Source organism: Corvus moneduloides, chromosome 4, assembly GCF_009650955.1.
Source record: "Corvus moneduloides isolate bCorMon1 chromosome 4, bCorMon1.pri, whole genome shotgun sequence".
In the NCBI taxonomy this organism is placed as follows: domain Eukaryota; kingdom Metazoa; phylum Chordata; class Aves; order Passeriformes; family Corvidae; genus Corvus; species Corvus moneduloides.
Genome location: NC_045479.1, coordinates 74,655,713 through 74,678,199, shown reverse-complemented (window position 1 = coordinate 74,678,199; position 22,487 = coordinate 74,655,713). Strand labels below are relative to the sequence as shown.

At 50.5% G+C, this 22,487-nt stretch overlaps 5 long non-coding RNA genes across 8 annotated transcripts; all 5 read right to left on the bottom strand.

Moving 5' to 3' along the window:
* Positions 1 to 698: 698 nt before the first annotated feature.
* Positions 699 to 1,433, bottom strand: LOC116443480. The gene is made up of 4 exons (XR_004239923.1): positions 1,354 to 1,433; positions 1,135 to 1,259; positions 936 to 1,015; positions 699 to 849 (listed from the first exon to the last, which is right to left on the bottom strand). It is a non-coding gene; the product is annotated as an uncharacterized LOC116443480 (long non-coding RNA).
* A 1,001-nt stretch (positions 1,434 to 2,434) lies between these two features.
* On the bottom strand, positions 2,435 to 13,591 carry LOC116443477. Of its 4 annotated transcripts, none has more exons than XR_004239921.1 (3): positions 13,478 to 13,591; positions 2,647 to 2,726; positions 2,435 to 2,565 (listed from the first exon to the last, which is right to left on the bottom strand). It is a non-coding gene; the product is annotated as an uncharacterized LOC116443477 (long non-coding RNA). The 4 variants fall into 4 exon arrangements; XR_004239918.1 differs by lacking the exon at positions 13,478 to 13,591 and adding an exon at positions 11,523 to 11,581; XR_004239920.1 differs by lacking the exon at positions 13,478 to 13,591 and adding an exon at positions 7,153 to 7,167.
* LOC116443479 lies at positions 4,923 to 5,965 on the bottom strand. The gene is made up of 3 exons (XR_004239922.1): positions 5,881 to 5,965; positions 5,674 to 5,759; positions 4,923 to 5,592 (listed from the first exon to the last, which is right to left on the bottom strand). It is a non-coding gene; the product is annotated as an uncharacterized LOC116443479 (long non-coding RNA).
* Positions 5,969 to 6,716, bottom strand: LOC116443476. Its single transcript, XR_004239916.1, has 3 exons — positions 6,215 to 6,716; positions 6,101 to 6,142; positions 5,969 to 6,006 (listed from the first exon to the last, which is right to left on the bottom strand). It is a non-coding gene; the product is annotated as an uncharacterized LOC116443476 (long non-coding RNA).
* A 4,563-nt stretch (positions 13,592 to 18,154) lies between the features above and the next one.
* Positions 18,155 to 19,638, bottom strand: LOC116443481. The gene is made up of 3 exons (XR_004239924.1): positions 19,559 to 19,638; positions 19,081 to 19,203; positions 18,155 to 18,165 (listed from the first exon to the last, which is right to left on the bottom strand). It is a non-coding gene; the product is annotated as an uncharacterized LOC116443481 (long non-coding RNA).
* Positions 19,639 to 22,487: the final 2,849 nt, after the last annotated feature.

The window sequence follows — 22,487 nt, the reverse complement described above, 5'->3', positions numbered from 1 at the left end:
TGGCACTCAAGGAATAACAAGTGGTTCTTACCACCAGTGACTTCTTACCTCGTTCACTTGACCTTGACTGCTGAGATCTGGCTTTACCTCCTAAGAACAAAGAACAATGCTGTAACACAGCCACCATTTACACTTGCTCGGCAAACACAAACGGTGACCGACCTTCCTGCGGGAATCCCCTCACCCGGTATGGGGTGCTCTGCCACGGATTTAATCCGTCTGCATCTGCAAGAAAGTGATGACAAAAGTCAAAGTGCTGCATGAGAACTTAACAGCTCCAGCCATCTTGTGTCAATCTAGGAATATCATCTAGAGGCCAAACTACACCCTACGTTACAGATTTAAAGGCCTTGGGCCCTGTTCTATTACACCTACGTGCCAGGGTATGCAGCAGGGCAGAGCAGCTCTGGGCCAAACCCATGCAGGCACCTGTGACACAGGAGATGACAAACTAGGGGATGCAACAAGGAGAGAGAACTCTCAGTGGAAAGCATGACTACAAGCACATCGAAGGGCTAAGGCAAAAGAGCAAAGACACAAGAAGCCCAAAAGACACAGAATGTACAATAGACAATTGATGCAACATTCACTTGGATTGCTTTGCCCTGCGCACTCCAGCATTGCGACCAAATGTGAGACTTTCCCTTTATGTGGGCTAAGGCGCCCCTTCTTGTGTATCCCCATCGCCAAAGCTGACACAAAAATCCCTCCCGGCGAGCCCCAACTCAATACTCCACTTTCAGCCACTTGACTTATCTTTCAGACGTCCAGGGATGTGAATCCACCTGGGGCGCAAATGAAGACTACCTCACCGTCCTGGAAGCTCCTGCCATTGCCGGGCTGTTGTCTCTTCGACAGGTACGATAAAGAAAACCAAACATCAGTACAGGGACTTCATGGCACATCAGCCAAACCCCAACAATTCCACAACTCACTGTCTCCTAAGAAGGCTGGAGTCCTCGGGCCACACGCTTTTGCCACACCCCGAGGCCGACACCGTCATCACAGGGTATACCTGAGTTAAGAGGAGACGAGGTGATGCGGCACTGCCGAAACTTCAGTGGTCCCTCGCTCCTCCTCCCTCCCCGACTTGCCACAACTCCTCGGCCGTTGCCAAAGGCTACCGGACGGTACATTCACATGGAAAAGGTAAAGGCTTCATCGCAGAGTCCCGTGATACTTGCAGAGGACTCACGAGGGCAGCGAGACGGGTCCGTCGGCCGGTCGACGAGGAGTTCGGCGTAATACAAGGGGGCCCCCTGAAACACACAAATGACAACGGATGCTTAGAGCTGTACCAGAACATGGCACCCAAGGAATAACAAGTGGTTCTTACCACCAGTGACTTCTTACCTCGTTCACTTGACCTTGACTGCTGAGATCTGGCTTTACCTCCTAAGAACAAAGACAAAGAACAATGCTGTAACACAGCCTCCATTCATGTTTGCCCTGCAAAGACAAACTGTGACCAACCTTCATGTGGGAACCCCCTCTCCGGGTACGGGGCGCTCAGCCACAGATTTAATCCGTCTGCATCTGCAAGAAAGCGATGACAAAAGTCAAAGAGCTGCATTAGAACTTCACAGCTCCGGCCATCCCGTACCAGTCTAGGAATGCCATCTTGAGGCCAAACTACAACCTACACCACAAATTTCAAGTCCCCAGGCCTTGTCCTATTACAACCATGTGCCAGACTGTGCAGCAGGGCAGAGCAGCTCTGGACCAAACCCATGCAGGCATCCGGGACACAGGAGATGACAAACAAGGGGACCCAACAAGGAGAGAAAACTCTGGGCTAGATGATCACAAGGACCGAGCAAATGAGGAACGAGATGACCTAGGCGAGACCGATGGTGAGCCAAGGAAGCTGCAAGAACCCTGGCAGAAGAGGATGATAACAGAAGGACTTATTCCAAGAACCGCAAAGATGGATGCCCGAGAATTGGACGGGTGGAATCCTCTAGCTATCTTCGCATTCTTACAAGTCCTCATCCCCTATAATGGATCGTTGCAGTGCACAGCTGTCGATGCAACTCAGAACAAGACCTGAAAAGACACCCGACTCAATGTCGCTGAAGAGAGATGTGATTCTGATGCACCTCCAAGCTCACAAATCAAAGGATCAATGGTATTGGCACCACACTGAGGAACACCAAGAACAGAGATGCTAAGAATAATGCCCAGCGTTTGCGATAAGCATCTCAAAGGGCTAAGGCAAATGACCTGCGACACGAGATGCACAAAAGACAGAGAACGCACAATAGACTAGTGACATGTACCGGGACTGCTCTGCCCTGCGCACCTCGGCACTGTGATCAAAAGCGAGACTTTGGCTTTATGGGGCCTAAGGGGCCCCTTCTTGGGTATCCCCACCTCCAAATCTGACTCAAAAATATCTCCCGCTGAGTCCCAACTCGACACCTCCCTTCCAGCCCCTCTGTGGGTCGCAGGCCTCGACTTATCTCCTGGATGACTGAGGATGTCGATCTGATTCAGGTGCAAAAGAAGGCCACCTCGCCATGCGGGAAGCTCATGCCTTCATCGGGCTGGTTATCTCTTAGTCAGCTACAATAAACAAAACCAAACAAACATCAGTGCATGAACTTAGTGGCACCTCAGCCAAAACCTGTCAATTCCGCCACTCACCGTCTCCTAAGAAGGCCGGGGTCCTCGGGCCGCACGCTTGGGCCACGCTCGGAGGCCAACGCCATCGTCGCAGGGTATACCTGGGTTAAGAGGAGACAAGGTGATGTGGCATTGCCGAAACTTGAGGGGGCCCTCGCTCCTCCCTCCCTCCGCAACTCGCTGCGACTACTCGGCCATTGCCAAAGGCTACCCGGATGGTACCTTCACATGGAAAAGGTAAAGGCTTCGTCGCAGAGCCCCTTAATACTTCTGGAGGGCTCACGAGGGCAGCAAGCCGGGTCTGTCAGCTGGTCAGCAAGGGGTTTTGGTGTAATACAAGCAGACCGTCTAAAACACACAAATGACAATGGATGCTTAGAGCTGTACCAGAACTTGGCACCCAAGGAATAACAAGTGGTTCTTACCACCAGTGACTTCTTACCTCGTTCACTTGACCTTGACTGCTGAGATCTGGCTTTACCTCCTAAGAACAAAGAACAATGCTGTAACACAGCCACCATTTACACTTGCTCGGCAAACACAAACGGTGACCGACCTTCCTGCGGGAATCCCCTCACCCGGTATGGGGTGCTCTGCCACGGATTTAATCCGTCTGCATCTGCAAGAAAGTGATGACAAAAGTCAAAGTGCTGCATGAGAACTTAACAGCTCCAGCCATCTTGTGTCAATCTAGGAATATCATCTAGAGGCCAAACTACACCCTACGTTACAGATTTAAAGGCCTTGGGCCCTGTTCTATTACACCTACGTGCCAGGGTATGCAGCAGGGCAGAGCAGCTCTGGGCCAAACCCATGCAGGCACCTGTGACACAGGAGATGACAAACTAGGGGATGCAACAAGGAGAGAGAACTCTCAGTGGAAAGCATGACTACAAGCACATCGAAGGGCTAAGGCAAAAGAGCAAAGACACAAGAAGCCCAAAAGACACCGAATGTACAATAGACAATTGATGCAACATTCACTTGGATTGCTTTGCCCTGCGCACTCCAGCATTGCGACCAAATGTGAGACTTTCCCTTTATGTGGGCTAAGGCGCCCCTTCTTGTGTATCCCCATCGCCAAAGCTGACACAAAAATCCCTCCCGGCGAGCCCCAACTCAATACTCCACTTTCAGCCACTTGACTTATCTTTCAGACGTCCAGGGATGTGAATCCACCTGGGGCACAAAAAAAGGCCACCTCTCGCCGTCCCAGAAGCTCCTGCCATTGCCAGGCTGTTGACTCTCGGTCAGCTACAATAAAGAAAACTGAACATCAGTACACGAGCTTAGTGGCACGTCGGCCAAAACCCAATAATTCCACAACTCACTGTCTCCTAAGAGGGCCCAGGTCCTCGGACCTCACGCTCTGGCCCGTGCTCCAAGGCAAACGCCGTCATTGCAGGGTATACCTGGGTTGAGTGGAAACGAGGTGATGTGGCATTGCTGAAACTTGAGTGGACCCTCACTCCTCCTCCCTCCCTCCCCGACTTGCCACAACGCCTCGGCCGTTGCCGAAGGCTACCCGGACGGTACCTTCACATGAAAAGGTAAAGGCTTCATCACAGAGTCCCGCGATGCTTGCAGAGGACTCACGAGGGCGGCGAGACGGGTCCGTCGGCCGGTTGGCGAGGGGTTTCAGTGCAATACAAGCAGACCGTCTAAAACACACAAATGACAATGGATGCTTAGAGCTGTACCAGAACATGGCACCCAAGGAATAACAAGTGGTTCTTACCACCAGTGACTTCTTACCTCGTTCACTTGACCTTGACTGCTGAGATCTGGCTTTACCTCCTAAGAACAAAGACAAAGAACAATGCTGTAACACAGCCTCCATTCATGTTTGCCCTGCAAAGACAAACTGTGACCAACCTTCATGTGGGAACCCCCTCTCCGGGTACGGGGCGCTCAGCCACAGATTTAATCCGTCTGCATCTGCAAGGAAGCGATGACAAAAGTCAAAGAGCTGCATTAGAACTTCACAGCTCCGGCCATCCCGTACCAGTCTAGGAATGCCATCTTGAGGCCAAACTACAACCTACACCACAAATTTCAAGTCCCCAGGCCTTGTCCTATTACAACCATATGCCAGACTGTGCAGCAGGGCAGAGCAGCTCTGGACCAAACCCATGCAGGCATCCGGGACACAGGAGATGACAAACAAGGGGACCCAACAAGGAGAGAAAACTCTGGGCTAGATGATCACAAGGACCGAGCAAATGAGGAACGAGATGACCTAGGCGAGACCGATGGTGAGCCAAGGAAGCTGCAAGAACCCTGGCAGAAGAGGATGATAACAGAAGGACTGATTCCAAGAACCGCAAAGATGGATGCCCGAGAATTGGACGGGTGGAATCCTCTAGCTATCTTCGCATTCTTACAAGTCCTCATCCCCTATAATGGATCGTTGCAGTGCACAGCTGTCGATGCAACTCAGAACAAGACCTGAAAAGACACCCGACTCAATGTCGCTGAAGAGAGATGTGATTCTGATGCACCTCCAAGCTCACAAATCAAAGGATCAATGGTATTGGCACCACACTGAGGAACACCAAGAACAGAGATGCTAAGAATAATGCCCAGCGTTTGCGATAAGCATCTCAAAGGGCTAAGGCAAATGACCTGCGACACGAGATGCACAAAAGACAGAGAACGCACAATAGACTAGTGACATGTACCGGGACTGCTCTGCCCTGCGCACCTCGGCACTGTGATCAAAAGCGAGACTTTGGCTTTATGGGGCCTAAGGGGCCCCTTCTTGGGTATCCCCACCTCCAAATCTGACTCAAAAATATCTCCCGCTGAGTCCCAACTCGACACCTCCCTTCCAGCCCCTCTGTGGGTCGCAGGCCTCGACTTATCTCCTGGATGACTGAGGATGTCAATCTGATTCAGGTGCAAAAGAAGGCCACCTCGCCATGCGGGAAGCTCATGCCTTCATCGGGCTGGTTATCTCTTAGTCAGCTACAATAAACAAAACCAAACAAACATCAGTGCATGAACTTAGTGGCACCTCAGCCAAAACCTGTCAATTCCGCCACTCACCGTCTCCTAAGAAGGCCGGGGTCCTCGGGCCGCACGCTTGGGCCACGCTCGGAGGCCAACGCCATCGCCATCGTCGCAGGGTATACCTGGGTTAAGAGGAGACAAGGTGATGTGGCATTGCCGAAACTTGAGGGGGCCCTCGCTCCTCCCTCCCTCCGCAACTCACTGCGACGACTTGGCCATTGCCAAAGGCTACCCGGATGGTACCTTCACATGGAAAAGGTAAAGGCTTCGTCGCAGAGCCCCTTAATACTTCTGGAGAGCTCACGAGGGCAGCAAGCCGGGTCTGTCAGCTGGTCAGCAAGGGGTTTTGGTGTAATACAAGCAGACCATCTAAAACACACAAATGACAATGGATGCTTAGAGCTGTACCAGAACTTGGCACCCAAGGAATAACAAGTGGTTCTTACCACCAGTGACTTCTTACCTCGTTCACTTGACCTTGACTGCTGAGATCTGGCTTTACCTCCTAAGAACAAAGAACAATGCTGTAACACAGCCACCATTTACACTTGCTCGGCAAACGCAAACGGTGACCGACCTTCCTGCGGGAATCCCCTCACCCGGTATGGGGTGCTCTGCCACGGATTTAATCCGTCTGCATCTGCAAGAAAGTGATGACAAAAGTCAAAGTGCTGCATGAGAACTTAACAGCTCCAGCCATCTTGTGTCAATCTAGGAATATCATCTAGAGGCCAAACTACACCCTACGTTACAGATTTAAAGGCCTTGGGCCCTGTTCTATTACACCTACGTGCCAGGGTATGCAGCAGGGCAGAGCAGCTCTGGGCCAAACCCATGCAGGCACCTGTGACACAGGAGATGACAAACTAGGGGATGCAACAAGGAGAGAGAACTCTCAGTGGAAAGCATGACTACAAGCACATCGAAGGGCTAAGGCAAAAGAGCAAAGACACAAGAAGCCCAAAAGACACAGAATGTACAATAGACAATTGATGCAACATTCACTTGGATTGCTTTGCCCTGCGCACTCCAGCATTGCGACCAAATGTGAGACTTTCCCTTTATGTGGGCTAAGGCGCCCCTTCTTGTGTATCCCCATCGCCAAAGCTGACACAAAAATCCCTCCCGGCGAGCCCCAACTCAATACTCCACTTTCAGCCACTTGACTTATCTTTCAGACGTCCAGGGATGTGAATCCACCTGGGGCGCAAATGAAGACTACCTCACCGTCCTGGAAGCTCCTGCCATTGCCGGGCTGTTGTCTCTTCGACAGGTACGATAAAGAAAACCAAACATCAGTACAGGGACTTCATGGCACATCAGCCAAACCCCAACAATTCCACAACTCACTGTCTCCTAAGAAGGCTGGAGTCCTCGGGCCACACGCTTTTGCCACACCCCGAGGCCGACACCGTCATCACAGGGTATACCTGAGTTAAGAGGAGACGAGGTGATGCGGCACTGCCGAAACTTCAGTGGTCCCTCGCTCCTCCTCCCTCCCCGACTTGCCACAACTCCTCGGCCGTTGCCAAAGGCTACCCGGACGGTACATTCACATGGAAAAGGTAAAGGCTTCATCGCAGAGTCCCGTGATACTTGCAGAGGACTCACGAGGGCAGCGAGACGGGTCCGTCGGCCGGTCGACGAGGAGTTCGGCGTAATACAAGGGGGCCCCCTGAAACACACAAATGACAACGGATGCTTAGAGCTGTACCAGAACTTGGCACCCAAGGAATAACAAGTGGTTCTTACCACCAGTGACTTCTTACCTCGTTCACTTGACCTTGACTGCTGAGATCTGGCTTTACCTCCTAAGAACAAAGACAAAGAACAATGCTGTAACACAGCCTCCATTCATGTTTGCCCTGCAAAGACAAACAGTGACTGACCTCCACGTGGGAACCCCCTCTCCGGGTACGGGGCGCTCAGCCACAGATTTAATCCGTCTGCATCTGCAAGAAAGCGATGACAAAAGTCAAAGAGCTGCATTAGATATTTACAGCTCCAGCCATCCCGTATCAGTCTAGGAATACCATCTTGAAGCCAAACTACAACGTACACCACAAATTTCAAGTCCCCAGGCCTTGTCCTATTACAACCATATGCCAGACGGTGCAGCAGGGCAGAGCAGCTCTGGACCAAACCCATGCAGGCATCCGCGACACAGGAGATGACAAACAAGAGGATGCAATGAGGAGAGAGAACTCTTGGCAGAAAGCATGACTGCAAGCACATCGAAGTGCTAAGGCGAAAGAGCAAAGACGCAAGATCCCCAAAAGACACAGAATGTACAATAGACAATTGACGTAACATGCACTGAGACAGCTCTGCCCTGTGCACCTCAGCATTGTGATCAAATGCAAGACTTTCCCTTTATGCAGGCTAAGGGGCCCCTTCTTGGGTATCCCCATCTCCAAAGCTGACGCAAAAATCCCTCCCAGCGAGCCCCGACTCGATACTCCGCTTTCATCCCCTTGACTTATCTCTCAGATTTCCTGAGTTGCGAATCCACCTGGGACGCAAAAGACGACCGCCTCACCATCGTGGAAGCTCCTGCCATTGCCAGGCTGTTGTCACTTAGTCAGCTACAATAAAGAAAACCAAGCATCAGCACAGGAACTTTGTGGCACATTAGCCAAACCCCAACAATTTCACTACTCACCATCTCCTAAGAAGGCTGGGGTCCTCGGGCCACACACTTTTGCCACGCCCCAGGGCTGACACAGTCATTGTAGGGTATACCTGAGTTAAGAGGAGATGAGGTGATGTGGCATTGCTGAAACTTGAGTGGACCCTCGCTTCTCCCTCCCTCCCCGACTTGCCGCAACTCCTCGGCCATTGCTGAAGGCTACCCGGACGGTACCTTCACATGAAAAAGGTAAAGGCTTCATCGCAGAGTCCCATGATACTTGCAGAGGACTCACGAGGGCGGCGAGACGGGTCCGTCGGCCGGTCGACGAGGAGTTCGGCGTAATACAAGGGGGCCCCCTGAAACACACAAATGACAACGGATGCTTAGAGCTGTACCAGAACTTGGCACCCAAGAAATTACAAGTGGTTCTTACCACCAGTGACTTCTTTCCTCGTTCACTTGACCTTGACTGCTGAGATCTGGCTTTACTTCCAAAAAATAAAGACAGATAACAACGCTGTAACATAGCCACCATTTATGCTTGCCCGGCAAAGACAAACAGTGACTGACCTTCCTGCAGGAACCAACCCACCCGGTCCAGGGGCGCTCAGCCACAGATTTAATCCGTCTGCATCTGAAAGACAGTGAGGACAAAAGTCAATGGGCGGCATGAGAACTTCACAGCTCCAGCCATCTTGGGTCAATCTCAGAATACCATCTTGAGGCCAAACTACAACCTACATCACAAATTTCAAGTCCCCAGGCCTTGTCCTGTTACAACCATATGCCAGATTGTGCAGCAGGGCAGAGCAGCTCTGGACCAAACCCATGCAGGCATCCGGGACACAGGAGATGACAAACGAGGAGACCCAACAAGGAGAGAAAACTCTGGGCTAGATGATCGCAAGGACCAAGCAAATGAGGAATGAGATGACCTAAGCGAGACTGATGGTGAGCCAAGGAAGCTGCAAGAACCCTGGCAGAAGAGGATGATAACAGAAGGACTTATTCCAAGAACCGCAAAGATGGATGCCCGAGAATTGGACGGGCAGAATCCTCTATCTATCTTCGCATACTTACAAGTCCTCATCCCCTATAATGGATCATGGCAGTGCACAGCTGTCGATGCAGCTCAGAACAAGACCTGAAAAGACACCCGACTCAACGTCGCTGAAGAGAGATGTGATTCTGATGCACCTCCAAGCTCACAAGTCAAAGGATCAATGGTATCGGCACTGCACTGAGGAACACCAAGAGCAGAGGTGCTAAGAATAACGCCCAGCATATGCAATAAGCATCGCAAAGGGCTAAGGCAAAAGACTTGTGACATGAGATGCACAAAAGACAGAAAGCACAATAGACAAGTGACGTGTACCGGGACTGCTCTGCCCTGCGCACCTCGGCACTGTGATCAAAAGCGAGACTTTCGCTTTACAGGTCCTAAGGGGTCCCCTCTTGGGTATCCCCACCTCCAAATCTGGCTCAAAAATACCTCCCGGTGCGTCCCAACTCGACACCTCGCTTTCACCCCTACTGTGGGTCGCAGGTCTCAACTTATCTCTTGGATGTCTGGGGATGTCAATCTGATTCAGGTGCAAAAGATGGCCACATCACCATGCAGGGCACTCGTGCCTTCACCGGGCTGGTTATCTCTTAGTCAGCTACAATAAAGAAAACAAGACAAACATCTGTGCACGAACTTAGTGGCACCTCAGCCAAAACCTGTCAATTCCACCACTCACCGTCTCCTAAAAAGGCCGGGGTCCGCGGGCCGCATGCTTTGGCCACGCTCTGAGACCAACGCCATCGTCATCGTCGCAGCGTAACCTGGGTTAGGAAGAGACGAGGTGATGCGGCATCGCTGAAACTTGAGCGGGTCTTCGCTCTTCCCTCCCTCCGCAACTCCCTGCAACTACTCGGCCGCTGCCGAAGGCTACCCGAATAGCACGTTCAAATGGAAAAGGTAAAGGCTTCGTCGCAGAGTCCTGTAATACTTCCGGAGGGCTAACAACAGCAGCGAGCCAGGTTCATCAGCCAGTTGGCAAGGAGTTTCGGCATAACACAAGGGGACTGCCTAAAGCACACAAATGACAATGGATGCTTAAAGCTTAGAGTGCCAGAACTTGGCATCGAAACAATAACAACCAGTTCAGTCCACCGGTCACCGCTTACCTCACTCACTTGACCTTGACTGCTGAGATCTGGCTTTACCTCCTAAGAACAAAGACAAAGAACAATGCTGTAACAGAGCCACCATTTACACTTGCTCGGCAAACGCAAACGGTGACCGACCTTCCTGCGGGAATCCCCTCACCCGGTATGAGGCGCTTTGCCACGGATTTAATCCGTCTGCATCTGCAAGAAACAGATGACAAAAGTCAAAGTGCTGCATGAGAACTTAACAGCTCCAGCCATCTTGTGTCAATCTAGGAATATCATCTAGAGGCCAAACTACACCCTACGTTACAGATTTAAAGGCCTTGGGCCCTGTTCTATTACACCTACGTGCCAGGGTATGCAGCAGGGCAGAGCAGCTCTGGGCCAAACCCATGCAGGCACCCGTGACACAGGGGATGACAAACAAGGGGATGCAACAAGGAGAGAGAACTCTCGGCAGAAAGCATGACTGCAAGCACATCAAAGGGCTAAGGCAAAAGACCTGTGACACAAGACGCCCAAAAGACATGGCATGCACAATAGACAAGTGACACAACACGCACTCGGATTGCTCTGCCCTGGGCACCTCAGCATTGCGATCAAACGTGAGACTTTTCCATTATGCGGGCTAAGGGGCCCCTTCTTGGGTATCCCCATCTCCAAAGCTGACTCAAAACTCCCTTCCAGAGAGCCCCAACCCGACACCCCGCTTTCATTCCCTCCACGCGTCATATCCCTCAACTTATCTCACGGACGTCTGGGGATGTGAATCTTCCTGGGGCGCAAAAGAAGGCCACCTCTCGCCGTCCCAGAAGCTCCTGCCATTGCCAGGCTGTTGACTCTCGGTCAGCTACAATAAAGAAAACTGAACATCAGTACACGAGCTTAGTGGCACGTCGGCCAAAACCCAATAATTCCACAACTCACTGTCTCCTAAGAGGGCCCAGGTCCTCGGACCTCACGCTCTGGCCGTGCTCCAAGGCAAACGCCGTCATTGCAGGGTATACCTGGGTTGAGTGGAAACGAGGTGATGGGGCATTGCTGAAACTTGAGTGGACCCTCGCTCCTCCTCCCTCCCTCCCTGACTTGCCGCAACTCCTCGGCCGTTGCCGAAGGCTACCCGGACGGTACCTTCACATGGAAAAGGCAAAGGCTTAAACGCAGAGTCCCGTGATACTTGCAGAGGACTCACGAGGGCGGCGAGATGGGTCCATCGGCTGGTCGGTGATGAGTTCAGCATAATACAAGGGGACCACCTGAAACACACAAATGACAATGGATGCTTAGAGCTGTACCAGAACTTGGCACCCAAGGAATAACAAGTGGTTCTTACCACCAGTGACTTCTTACCTCGTTCACTTGACCTTGACTGCTGAGATCTGGCTTTACCTCCTAAGAACAAAGACAAAGAACAATGCTGTAACACAGCCACCATGTACACTTGCTCGGCAAAGACAAACAGTGCCTGACTTTCCCTCAGGAACCCCCTTAACTGGTAGGGGGCGCTCAGCCACGGACTTCATCCGTCTCTATCGGAAAGAAAGTGATGACAAAAGTCAAAGTGCTGCATGAGAACTTAACAGCTCCAGCCATTTTGTGTCAATCTCAGAATACCATCTAGAGGCCAAACTACACCCTACATCACAAATTTCAAGTCCACAGGCCTTGTTCTATTACACCCATACACCAAAGTATGCATCAGGGCAGAGCAGCTCTGGGCCAAACCCACTCAGGCACCCATGACACAGGAGATGACAAATGAGGGGACCCAACAAGGAGAGAAAACTCTGGGCTAGATGATCACAAGGACCGAGAGAATGAGGAATGAGACGACTTAGGTGAGACCGACAGTGAGCCGACAGGGCTCCAAGAAACATGGCAGAAGTGGATGCTGACACAAAGAGGATCCAAGAACCGCAAAAATGGATGCCTGAGAATTGTACGGGCAGAATCCTCTAGCTATCTTCGCATTTTCACAAGTCCTCATCCCCTTTAGTGGATTGTTGTGGTGCGCAGCTGTCGATGCAGCTCAGAACAAGACCTGAAAAGACACCCGACTCAACGTCGCTGAAGAGAGATGTGATTCTGATGCACCTCCAAGCTCACAAATCAAAGGATCAATGGTATCGGCACCACACTGAGGAACACCAAGAGCAGAGATGCTAAGAATAATGCCCAGCATTTGCAATAAGCATCTCAAAGGGCTAAGGCAAAACACCTGTGACACGAGATGGTCAAAAGACCGAGAACACACACTAGACAAGTGACATGCACCAGGACTGCTGTGCCCTGCATACCTTGGCACTGCGATCAAAAGCAAGATTTTCCCTTTATGTTGGCCTAAGGGGCCCCTTCTTGGGTATGCCCACCTCCTAATCTGACTCAAAAATCCCTCCTGGCGAGTCCCAACTCAACAACCTGATGTCACCCCCTCTGTGGGTCACAAGCCTCGACTTATCTCTCAGACGCCTGGGGATGTGAATCTGCCTTGGGCGCAAAAGAAGGCCGCCTTGCCGTCCTGGAAGCTCCTGCCGTCACTGGGCTGTTCTCTCAGTCAGCTACAAAAAAGAAAACCAAACCCAACATCAGTACATTAGCTTTGTGGTGCCTCAGCCAAAACCTGACAATTCTGCTACTCACCGTCTCCTAATAGGGCCAGGGTCCTCAGGCCGCACGCTTTGGCTGCAGTCCAAGGCTGACACTGTCGTTGCAGGGTATACCTGGATTAGGAGGAGACAAGATGATGTGGCATTGCTGAGACTCGAGCAGACCCTCGTTCCTCCTCCTTCCCCGACTTGCCACAGCTCCCCAGCTGTTTCTAAAGGCTGCTCAGAAACACCATTCAAATGGAAAAGGTGAAGGCTTGGTCAAAGAGTCCCATAATACTTTCAGAGGGCTCACAAGGATGGCGAGCCGGGCCTGCCGGCAAGGAGGTTCAGAGAACTCAAGCAGACCACCTGAAACACACAAATGACAATGGATGCTTGGAGCTGTACCAGAACTTGACACCCAAGGAATAACAACTTTTTCTTTCCACCGGTCACCGCTTACCACACTCACTTGACCTTGACTGCTGCTATCCAGCTTTACCTCCTAAAAATAAAAACAAAGAAGAGTGCTGGAACATAGCCACCATTTACACTTGCCCTGCAAACACAAATGGTGACTCACCTTCCTGCGGGAATCCCCTTCAACCAGTAGGGGGCTCTCTGCCACGGGTTTAACCCATCTGCATCTGAAAGAAAGAGATGACAAAAGTCAAAGTGCTGCATGAGAACTTAACAGCTCCAGCCATCCTGTGTCAATCTAGGAATATCATCTAGAGGCCAAACTAAACCCTACATAACAAATCTCAAGTCCTGGGGCCCTGTCCTATTACAACTATATGCCAGACTGTGCAGCAGGGCAGAGCAGCTCCAGACCAAACCCATGCAGGCACCTGTGACACAGCAGATCACAAACGAGGTGAAGGGATGAGAAGAGAAAACTCTCCGTGAGAAGCATGACTGCAAGCACACTGAAGAGCTAAAACAGAAGACATGAGATGCCCAAAAGAGACAGGGTGCACAATAGACAAGTGACATGACATGCACTGGGTCTGCTCTGCCTGGCGCACCTCGGCCTTGTGATCAAAAGTGAGACTTTCCTTTCATGGGGCCTAAGGGGCCCCTTTTTAGACATCCCCATCTCTGAAGCAGACTCAGTATTCCCTCCCGGGGAGCCCCAACCCGACACTCCGCTTTCATCCCCTCGACTTATCTCTCGGACGTGCAGGGATGCAAATCCTCCTCAGGCACAAAAAAAGGCCACCTCACCATCCAGGAAGCTCCTGCCATCGCCAGGCTGTTCTCTCAGTCAGCTACAATAAAGAAAATCAAACCAAACATCAGTGCACGAACTTAGTGACACCTCGGCCAGAACCCAACAATTCCACCGCTCACCATCCCCTAAGAAGGCCAGGGTTCTCGGGCCGCACGCTTTGGCAGATGCCATCGTCGCCACGTATTCCTGGGTTAAGAGGAGACAAGGTGATGCAGCATTACTGAAACTTGAGCAGACCCTCACTCTTCCTCCTTCCCTGACTCACCACAACTACCCGGCCATTGCCGAAGAGTGCCTGGACAGCACCTTTGAATGGAAGGGGTAAAGGCTCCGTCGCAGAGTCCCGTAACACTTCTGGAGGGCTCACAAGGGTGGCAGACCGGGTCCGTTGGCCGGTCATGGAGGTGCTTCAGTATAACAGAAGTGGACCACCTAAAACACACAAATGATTGTGGATGCTTAGAGCTGTACCAGAACTTGGCACCCAAGGAATAACAACTTTTTCTTTCCATCGGTCACTGCTTACCTCGCTCACTTCACTTTGACTGCTGCTATCTGGCTTTACCTCCTAAAAACAAAGACAAAGAACAACGCTGGAACATAGCCACCATTTACACTTGCCCTGCAAAGACAAACAGTGACTGAGCTTCCTGCGGGAACCCCCTTAACCAGTGGGGGGCGCTCTGCCACGGGTTTAACCCAGCTGCATCTGAAAGAAAGTGATGACAAAAGTCAAAGTGCTGCATGATAACAGCTCCAGCCATCCTGTGTCAATCTAGGAATAACATCTTGAGGTCAAACTACACCCTACATAACAAATCTCAAGTCCCAGGGTCCTGTTCTATTACACCTATAGGCCAGGCTATGCAGCAGGGAAGAGCAGCTCTGGACCAAACCCATGCAGGCACCCACGACACAGGGGATGACAAACAAGGGGACGCAACAAGGAGAGAAAACCTCTCAGCAAGAAGAATGACTGCAAGCACATTGAAGGGCTAAGACTAAAGACATGAGACACGAGATGCCCAAACGAGACAGAACGCACGACAGACAAGTGACATGACATGCACCGGGACTGCTCTGCACACAAGCATTTTAACCAAAAGTGAGACTTTCCCTTTATGGGGCCTAAGGGGCCCCTTCTTAGACATCCCCATCTCTGAAGCTGGCTCAATGTTCCCTCCCGGCGAGCCCTGACCCGACACTCTGCTTTCACCCCCTGGACTTGTCTCTCGGACATCCAGGGATGCAGATCTACCTCAGGCATAAAAGAAGGCGGCCTCACCGTCCAGGAAGCTCCTGCCATCGCCGGGCTGTTCTCTCTTAGTCAGCTACAATAAAGAAAACCAAACCAAACAACAGTGCATGAACTTAGTGGCAACTTGGCCAGAACCTGACAATTCTGCCACTCACCGTCTCCTATGTAGGCCGGGGTTCTTGGGCCACACGCTTCAGCCACACTCCGAGGCTGACGCCATTGGTGCAGGGTATACTGGGGTTAAGAGGAGACAAGGTGACGTGGTATAGCTGAAACTTGAGCAGACCCTCAATCCTCCTCCCTCCATCCCCAACTTGCCGCAAGTCCTCGGCCGTTGCCAAAGGCAACGGGATGGTAGCTTCGAATGGAAAATGTAAAGACTTCATTGCAGAGTCCTGTAATGCTTCCGTCGGCCGGTTGGCGAGGAGGTTCAGCATAATACAAGTGAACCCCCTAAAGCACACAAATAACAATGGATGCACCAGAAATTGATACCCAAGCAATAACAAGTCATTCTGTCCACTGGTCACTGCTTACCTCGTTCACTTGACCTTGACTGCTGAGATCTAGCTTTGCCTCCTAAAAATAAATACAAAGAACAATGCTGTAACACAGTCACCATTCACACTTGCCTTGCAAAGACAAACGGTGACCGACCTTCCTGCAGGAATCCCCTCACCCGGTATAGGGCGCTCTGCCATGGATTTAATCCGTCTGTGTCTGAAAGAAAGTGATGACAAAAGTCAAAGTGCTGCATGAGAACTTAACAGCTCCAGCCATCGTGTGTCAATCTAGGAATATCATCTAGAGGCCAAACTACACCCTACAGAACAAATTCCAAGTCCCCAAGCCTTGCCCTATTACACCTATAGGCCAGACTGTGCAGCAGGGCAGAGCAGCTCCGGGCCAAATCCCATGCAGGATTTGCATGCAGCAGATGACAAAGGAGGGGACGCAACGAGAAGGGAAAACTCTCGGCGAGAAGAATGACCGCAAGCACATCAAAGGGCTAGGACAGAAGACATGAGACACAAGATGCCCAAAAGATACAGAACACACAATAGACAAGTGACACAACATGCACTGGGACTGCTCTGCCCTGCACACCTCGGCATTGTAATCAAAAGTGAGACTTTCACTTTATGTGGCCTAAGGGGCCCTGTAGCAGGTTGAGTTCGAAACCGGGCAGAAACACCAATTAAATGTAGTGGTTTTGATTCAAAATATTCATTATTTACTTATTTTCCTTCTATGAGATAAGAATTAGGAGAAAAGCAAAGCAGGCACAAACCTTAAACAGTTGCAGTACAATGAAAGAGCTTTATTACTAACAGAATTAAAAATAAAGAGAAAACAACAAAACAAAATTAAAGTAAATTCCCCCCCCCCCCTCTTTCCAGCACTTCTCTCCTTTTACCCAGCTCACACAAGGGATAACAGAACATGGGATGTTAGTCAGTGTTGCAGTTCTTGAAAATTCTCTCTCTCATGCTTAAGGAAAAAAGGGTTTTCCTTCAGTTGCACGTGGTTCCCAAACTGCCACCAATAGCAGACCCGCCCGGAAACAAACAGTCTGCTGTGTGTAGAACATCTCTCCCATGAAGAATTTCACAGTTCTTTCACACTACAAAACATGGGCCATCACATGGGGTTATTCATCTTTTTAAGGCTAAGTTATTTTGGCCTGCACACAGAGGCTTTTCTTCGCCACAAGTCTCTAACAGCCTCTTACTACTTCTATATAGCCTGGCATAGGCACTCTTCACAAACTTCACAGGCACACGAGGATACTCCATGCCCCCATGTTCTTCAAATGGATTAAAGAGACAAACAGTTTGTGGTATTACAGTTTCTTACCACGGCATGCAAGAAGGTTTCCTTTAAGCTGCGCGCCAGAATCGCGGCACCGCCCTCTTTTCTCCTGTCGCCATGCTCAGCTCCGTCCCACGTGACTCACTTCTCTTTCTCTCTGACTGTGAAGCCGCCATGTTGAAGAGTGCTCCCGTTCAGGCTTTACGGTGGGGAAAGCCTCGCTCCCTTTGTACTGCTGGCTGCATGGTGTCCTCTTCAGTTCAGCACGAAGTGTGCTGGCTGCAGACAGGAGGCTCTGCCGGCTCCCGCTGGCTCCGCCGGCTCCGCATGGAGAGGAGAGGGACCCGCCTGTCCCCAGAAGCCGCGCTGGATGGGTTTAGCTGTGAGCAGTCCATGGCTGGTTTTAGCTGCCTGCGGCTCTGGGACAGTCCCCCTGCAGCGACCCAGGGTCCGTGCCGTGGTGCTGGGAAAGGGGCAGTGGCCCCAGCCCGGCCCAGCGGGGCCGGGAGGCTCGGAGCGCCCCCACCTTCCAGCAGGCGAGCTCCGACCAAAGGGGCAGTCCCGCCTTTCTGTGCGGTTTAAATATGTAAATTGTGAGAAGCGTAATTGGTCTTAAAGACTGTCCATCAACTCAGGGTCAACCCAACACAGGCCCCTTTGTGGGTAGCCCCGTCTCCAAAGCTGACTCAAAAATCCCTGCCGGCAACCCCCTACCCAACACCCCACTTTCATCCCATCGACTTATGTCTCAGATATCCAAGGATGTGAATCCTCTTCAGGTGCAAAAGAGGGCCGCCTTGCCATCCAGGAAGCTCCTGCTGTTGCCAGGCTGTTGTCTCTTAGTCAGCTACAATAAAGAAAACCAAATATCAAGGCTTGAACTTAGTGGCACATTAGCCAAAACCCAACAATTCCACTACTCACCGTCTCCTAAGAAGGCCGGGGTCCTGGGGCGACACACAAATGTTCGAGAACCTAGAGATGGTGGCTGACACTTGCCATAAGGTCCTCGAGGATAAAAGGCAGACATATCTGATCCAAGGGATCCTGAAGACACGCTAGACAACACAACACACCAGACAACACAACACAGTCTGGAACTGCTCTGCACTGCATACCCTAGGGTTGCAATCAAATGTAGAGCCTCTCCCTTTAGCTGTCCTAAGAGGCCCCTTAGAGAGCATCCCTTACCCCTGCACTAATTATTAAGTTTTTCCCAGGAATTTCCAACTCACTACCCTGCTGCTATCCCATCTCCAGGTCGTAGCCCCCGACTTATCTTTTGGATGACTGGCAACATTAATCCACGTTGGATGTGAAATGAGTCCTCCTCAGTCGTCTTGGAAGGCCCCATAATAGCCGGGTTAGCCTCTTAGTCAGCGACAATAAAAAAAAAAAAAAAAAAATCGAGATCAATGCACAAATCTAGTGGCATATAGGCCAAATCCCCACAATTTGGCTACTCGCCACCTCCTAAGCACATCCAGGTCCTCGGGTCTCCGGCTTCACCCAGAATCAAAAGCTGTGGCCATTATTTCAATAGACATGTGAGACAGTGAGGGGCAAAGTTATATGGTATTTCTGTGAGTGTGGTGCATTTGTGTGCTTTAAGATATATAAATGCATCTGCTGTTCTTGGGAAAAAGCCTTAGGTAACCCCAAATAGACACCTTTTCCCACCCTATGGCCTTCAAAACCCCTTCTGGCACTTCCTAAGCCAGCTACCCTGCTCACACTCTCCCGGCTGCAATCCATAACTTACCTATTGGAAGCCACAATTTTGGATATCATCTTTGATATGGGCAAGGTCCTTTTTATGACACAATGAATGCACTAAAAAAATTTGAAGCTTCATACTCAATACAACCTGGAAGTTACAATGTTCCTAAAGAAAAAAAAAAACACAAGAAGAAAGACTGAAATTAGAAAAGCACCTTACCACCCCTGAACACTCAAGCCAAAATTATGAGCCTAAATACTCCCTGTATTCAACACTATCTTCTTCACAATGTCTTCAAAGCCTCTGTTGCTTTAAAGGCCAAAAGCATCTACTGGGGGGGGGAAAAAAGAAACCTGATATAAACTGAAAGACCCCTTTCATTGAAATGAGAGGAGATCTCTCATCCCACTCAATGCCAGGGAGGAAATAAATCCCTTTAGCAAAGGCTGGGGTTAATATACCCCTGGCTGGGTCCGCCTCTCATTCCCATCATGCCCCAGAAAAGGGAGGAGGTAATTACCACAAGGTATAAAAGCTGTCAAAGGAGCTGTAGCTGCTTGGCTCCTCTGATTTAAATTCAAAATGAGTAAAGGGCTAGAGAGAGAAAAAAAGCTCTTCAGGGAATTAATGATACCTTCTTTTTTACTACAGCTACATCAAGCAAAAGGGCAGAGACCAGGTAAGAAATAAAACTTTGAATTTTGACAGCGTAGATAGCTAAGTGGGATAACTAGCTGTTAATTTGCACAGCTGCTCCTTAGTGATTAGTAAGTAGTACTTCACATGTGACTAAGTAGGGTGGAGAAGAATAGTAATTATATGAATAGTGAAGCTCTCATTGGGACGTCCAATTAGGGCTAGATACATTATAAATAAAAATAAGAAGACTAATAGATTCCTGGGTGCTGTTAGGGTTACATATGTGCTGGGCTTGCTCCCATATGAGATATTTGGTACCGTGGCATGGGTAGAAGTGCCCTGAAATGCAGATTTAAACCCTTAAAATGCTGAAAAATGAGCACTTCCTTTAACAGAACCCCTAAAATGAGGAAATGGGGTGTTTACCTCCACTTAAACCAATACAATGGCAAATAAATGGCTTCTCCCCTTTAATTTAATCCCCTAAAAAATTTGGAAAAGAGGGGATTTTCTCACTTTAAATCTCTGAAATGACACAGAAAGAGTAATTTTTCCCTCAGCTCACACCCTTAAAAAGGGGGGACAACTGGGCTTCCCCCTCCATTTACACATTTGGATGAGGAAAATGTAGGAGTTACCCTTAATCCAAACCCATAAAATAGCACAGTCAAGGTTTTCCCTTTCCATTTAAACTAGAAAATAATGGAAAATGGGGATTTGCTGTCAATTGATACCCCTAACAGTACAGAAGGGGTGGAGTTTCATTCAAATGATACTATTAAAATTGCAGGGGAAGGGGATTCCCCCTCAATTTTGATAGAGACAATTATGGAAAAGGAAGTTTTTTCCTTCAATTTAAGCCCCTTTTCTCCAAATAATACCTCTCTTTTCTGGGGACGCTGGGGAGGGACTGACAAGATAAAAGGGGAAAGTTGAAAGTTTCCCCATGGCACCCACATGCTGCCCGGCATGCTCAGGTGCCCAGGTGCATCTGGCTGCTCCCTAGCTCCTGCTAGGATGCTCCAACTGTGGTTCCTGGACGGACACTCGGGATACCTTCATGAGCCCCTCTGAACTAGTAGCTCCCAGTGCAGGTGTGCCCGGGCAACCCTCTGCAAGCAGCTGGTCATGCCTGGACCTGCTGTGCCTTGGAGCAGGGGGTGAGGCGGAGAAAGGCCCTGCCGATCGTTCCCTCCAATTCTCTATACTTTATTTCCCTCACACCTCCAGTCCTTTTCTGTGCCGCACGTTTACCATCAACACCACCCCAAAGCTGGCCTCGGTGCAGATGTTTTAGTGACAACACGCAGCGGCCACTCCTGCTGCAGTACCTTTACAATATTTCTTAGACCATTCTCAATATTTTATTCCGCTCACACTTCCCAGCCTTTCCGTGCTGCTCTTTTTTAACCAGCAGCGCCGCCCCGACAGTCCCGCGATGCAGCTCTTTTAGTGACACGGGGCAGCGGCCACACCTGCTGCAGTACCTTTATTGTACCTCTTTTACCATGCTCAGCATTTTATTCCCTTTACACCTCTCACGCTTTCCGGGCCCCTTTTTTACCAGCAGCGCTGCCCTGACGGTCCCGCGGTGCAGCTCTTTTAGTGACGCGGGGCAGCGACCACTCCTGCTGCAGTACCTTTTGAATATTTCTTAGACCATTCTCAATATTTTATTCCGCTCACACTTTCCAGCCTTTCCCGTGCTGCTCCTTTTAACCAGCAGCGCCGCCCCGACGGTCCCGCGGTGCAGCTCCTTTAGTGACACGGGGCAGCGGCCACCCCTGCTGCAGTACCTTTATTGTACCTCTTTTACCATGCTCAGCATTTTATTCCCTTTACACCTCTCAGCCTTTCCGGGTCCCTTTTTTACCAGCAGCGCTGCCCCGACGGTCCCGCGGTGCAGCTCTTTTAGTGACACGGGGCAGCGGCCACTTCTTCTGCAGTACTTTTAAAGCATTTTCGACCAATTTCTCAATTTTATTCCCTTTATAGAGGCGACCTTTGCCGTGACACCTTTGAAGCAGCACCCCTGGCCCAGCTGCGCCGCGATGCAGCTCATTTTATCCTGAGGAAGAGGCTACTCCTGCTGCGGTGCTGTTATTATTTCTCAGACCTTTCTCTATATTTTATTTCCCTCACACCTCCAGTCCTTTTCTGTGCCGCACGTTTACCATCAACACTACCCCAAAGGTGCCTCGGTGCAGCTGTTTTAGTGAACACACGCAGCAGCCACTCCTGCTGCAGTACCTTTACAATATTTCTTAGACCATTGTCAATATTTTATTCCGCTCACACTTCCCAGCCTTTCCGTGCTGCTCTGTTTAACCAGCAGCGCTGCCCCGACGGTCCCGTGGTGCAGCTCTTTTAGTGACACGGCGCAGCGGCCACACCTGCTGCAGTACCTTTATTGTACCTCTTTTACCATGCTCAATATTTTATTCCCTTTACACCTCTCAGCCTTTCCGGGCCCCTTTTTTACCAGAAGCGCCGCCCCGAAGGTCCCTCGGTGCAGCTCTTTTAGTGACACGGGGCAGCGGCCACCCCTCCTGCAATACCTTTATTGTACCTCTTTTACCATGCTCAATATTTTATTCCCTTTACACCTCTCAGCCTTTCCCGTGCTGCTCTTTTTTTCCAAGCAGCGCTGCCCCGAAGGTCCCGCGGTGCAGCTCTTTTACTGACACGGGGCAGCGACCACTCCTGCTGCAGTACCTTTTGATTATTTCTTAGACCATTGTCAATATTTTATTCCGCTCACACTTCCCAGCCTTTCCGTGCTGCTCTTTTGAACCAGCAGCGCTGCCCCG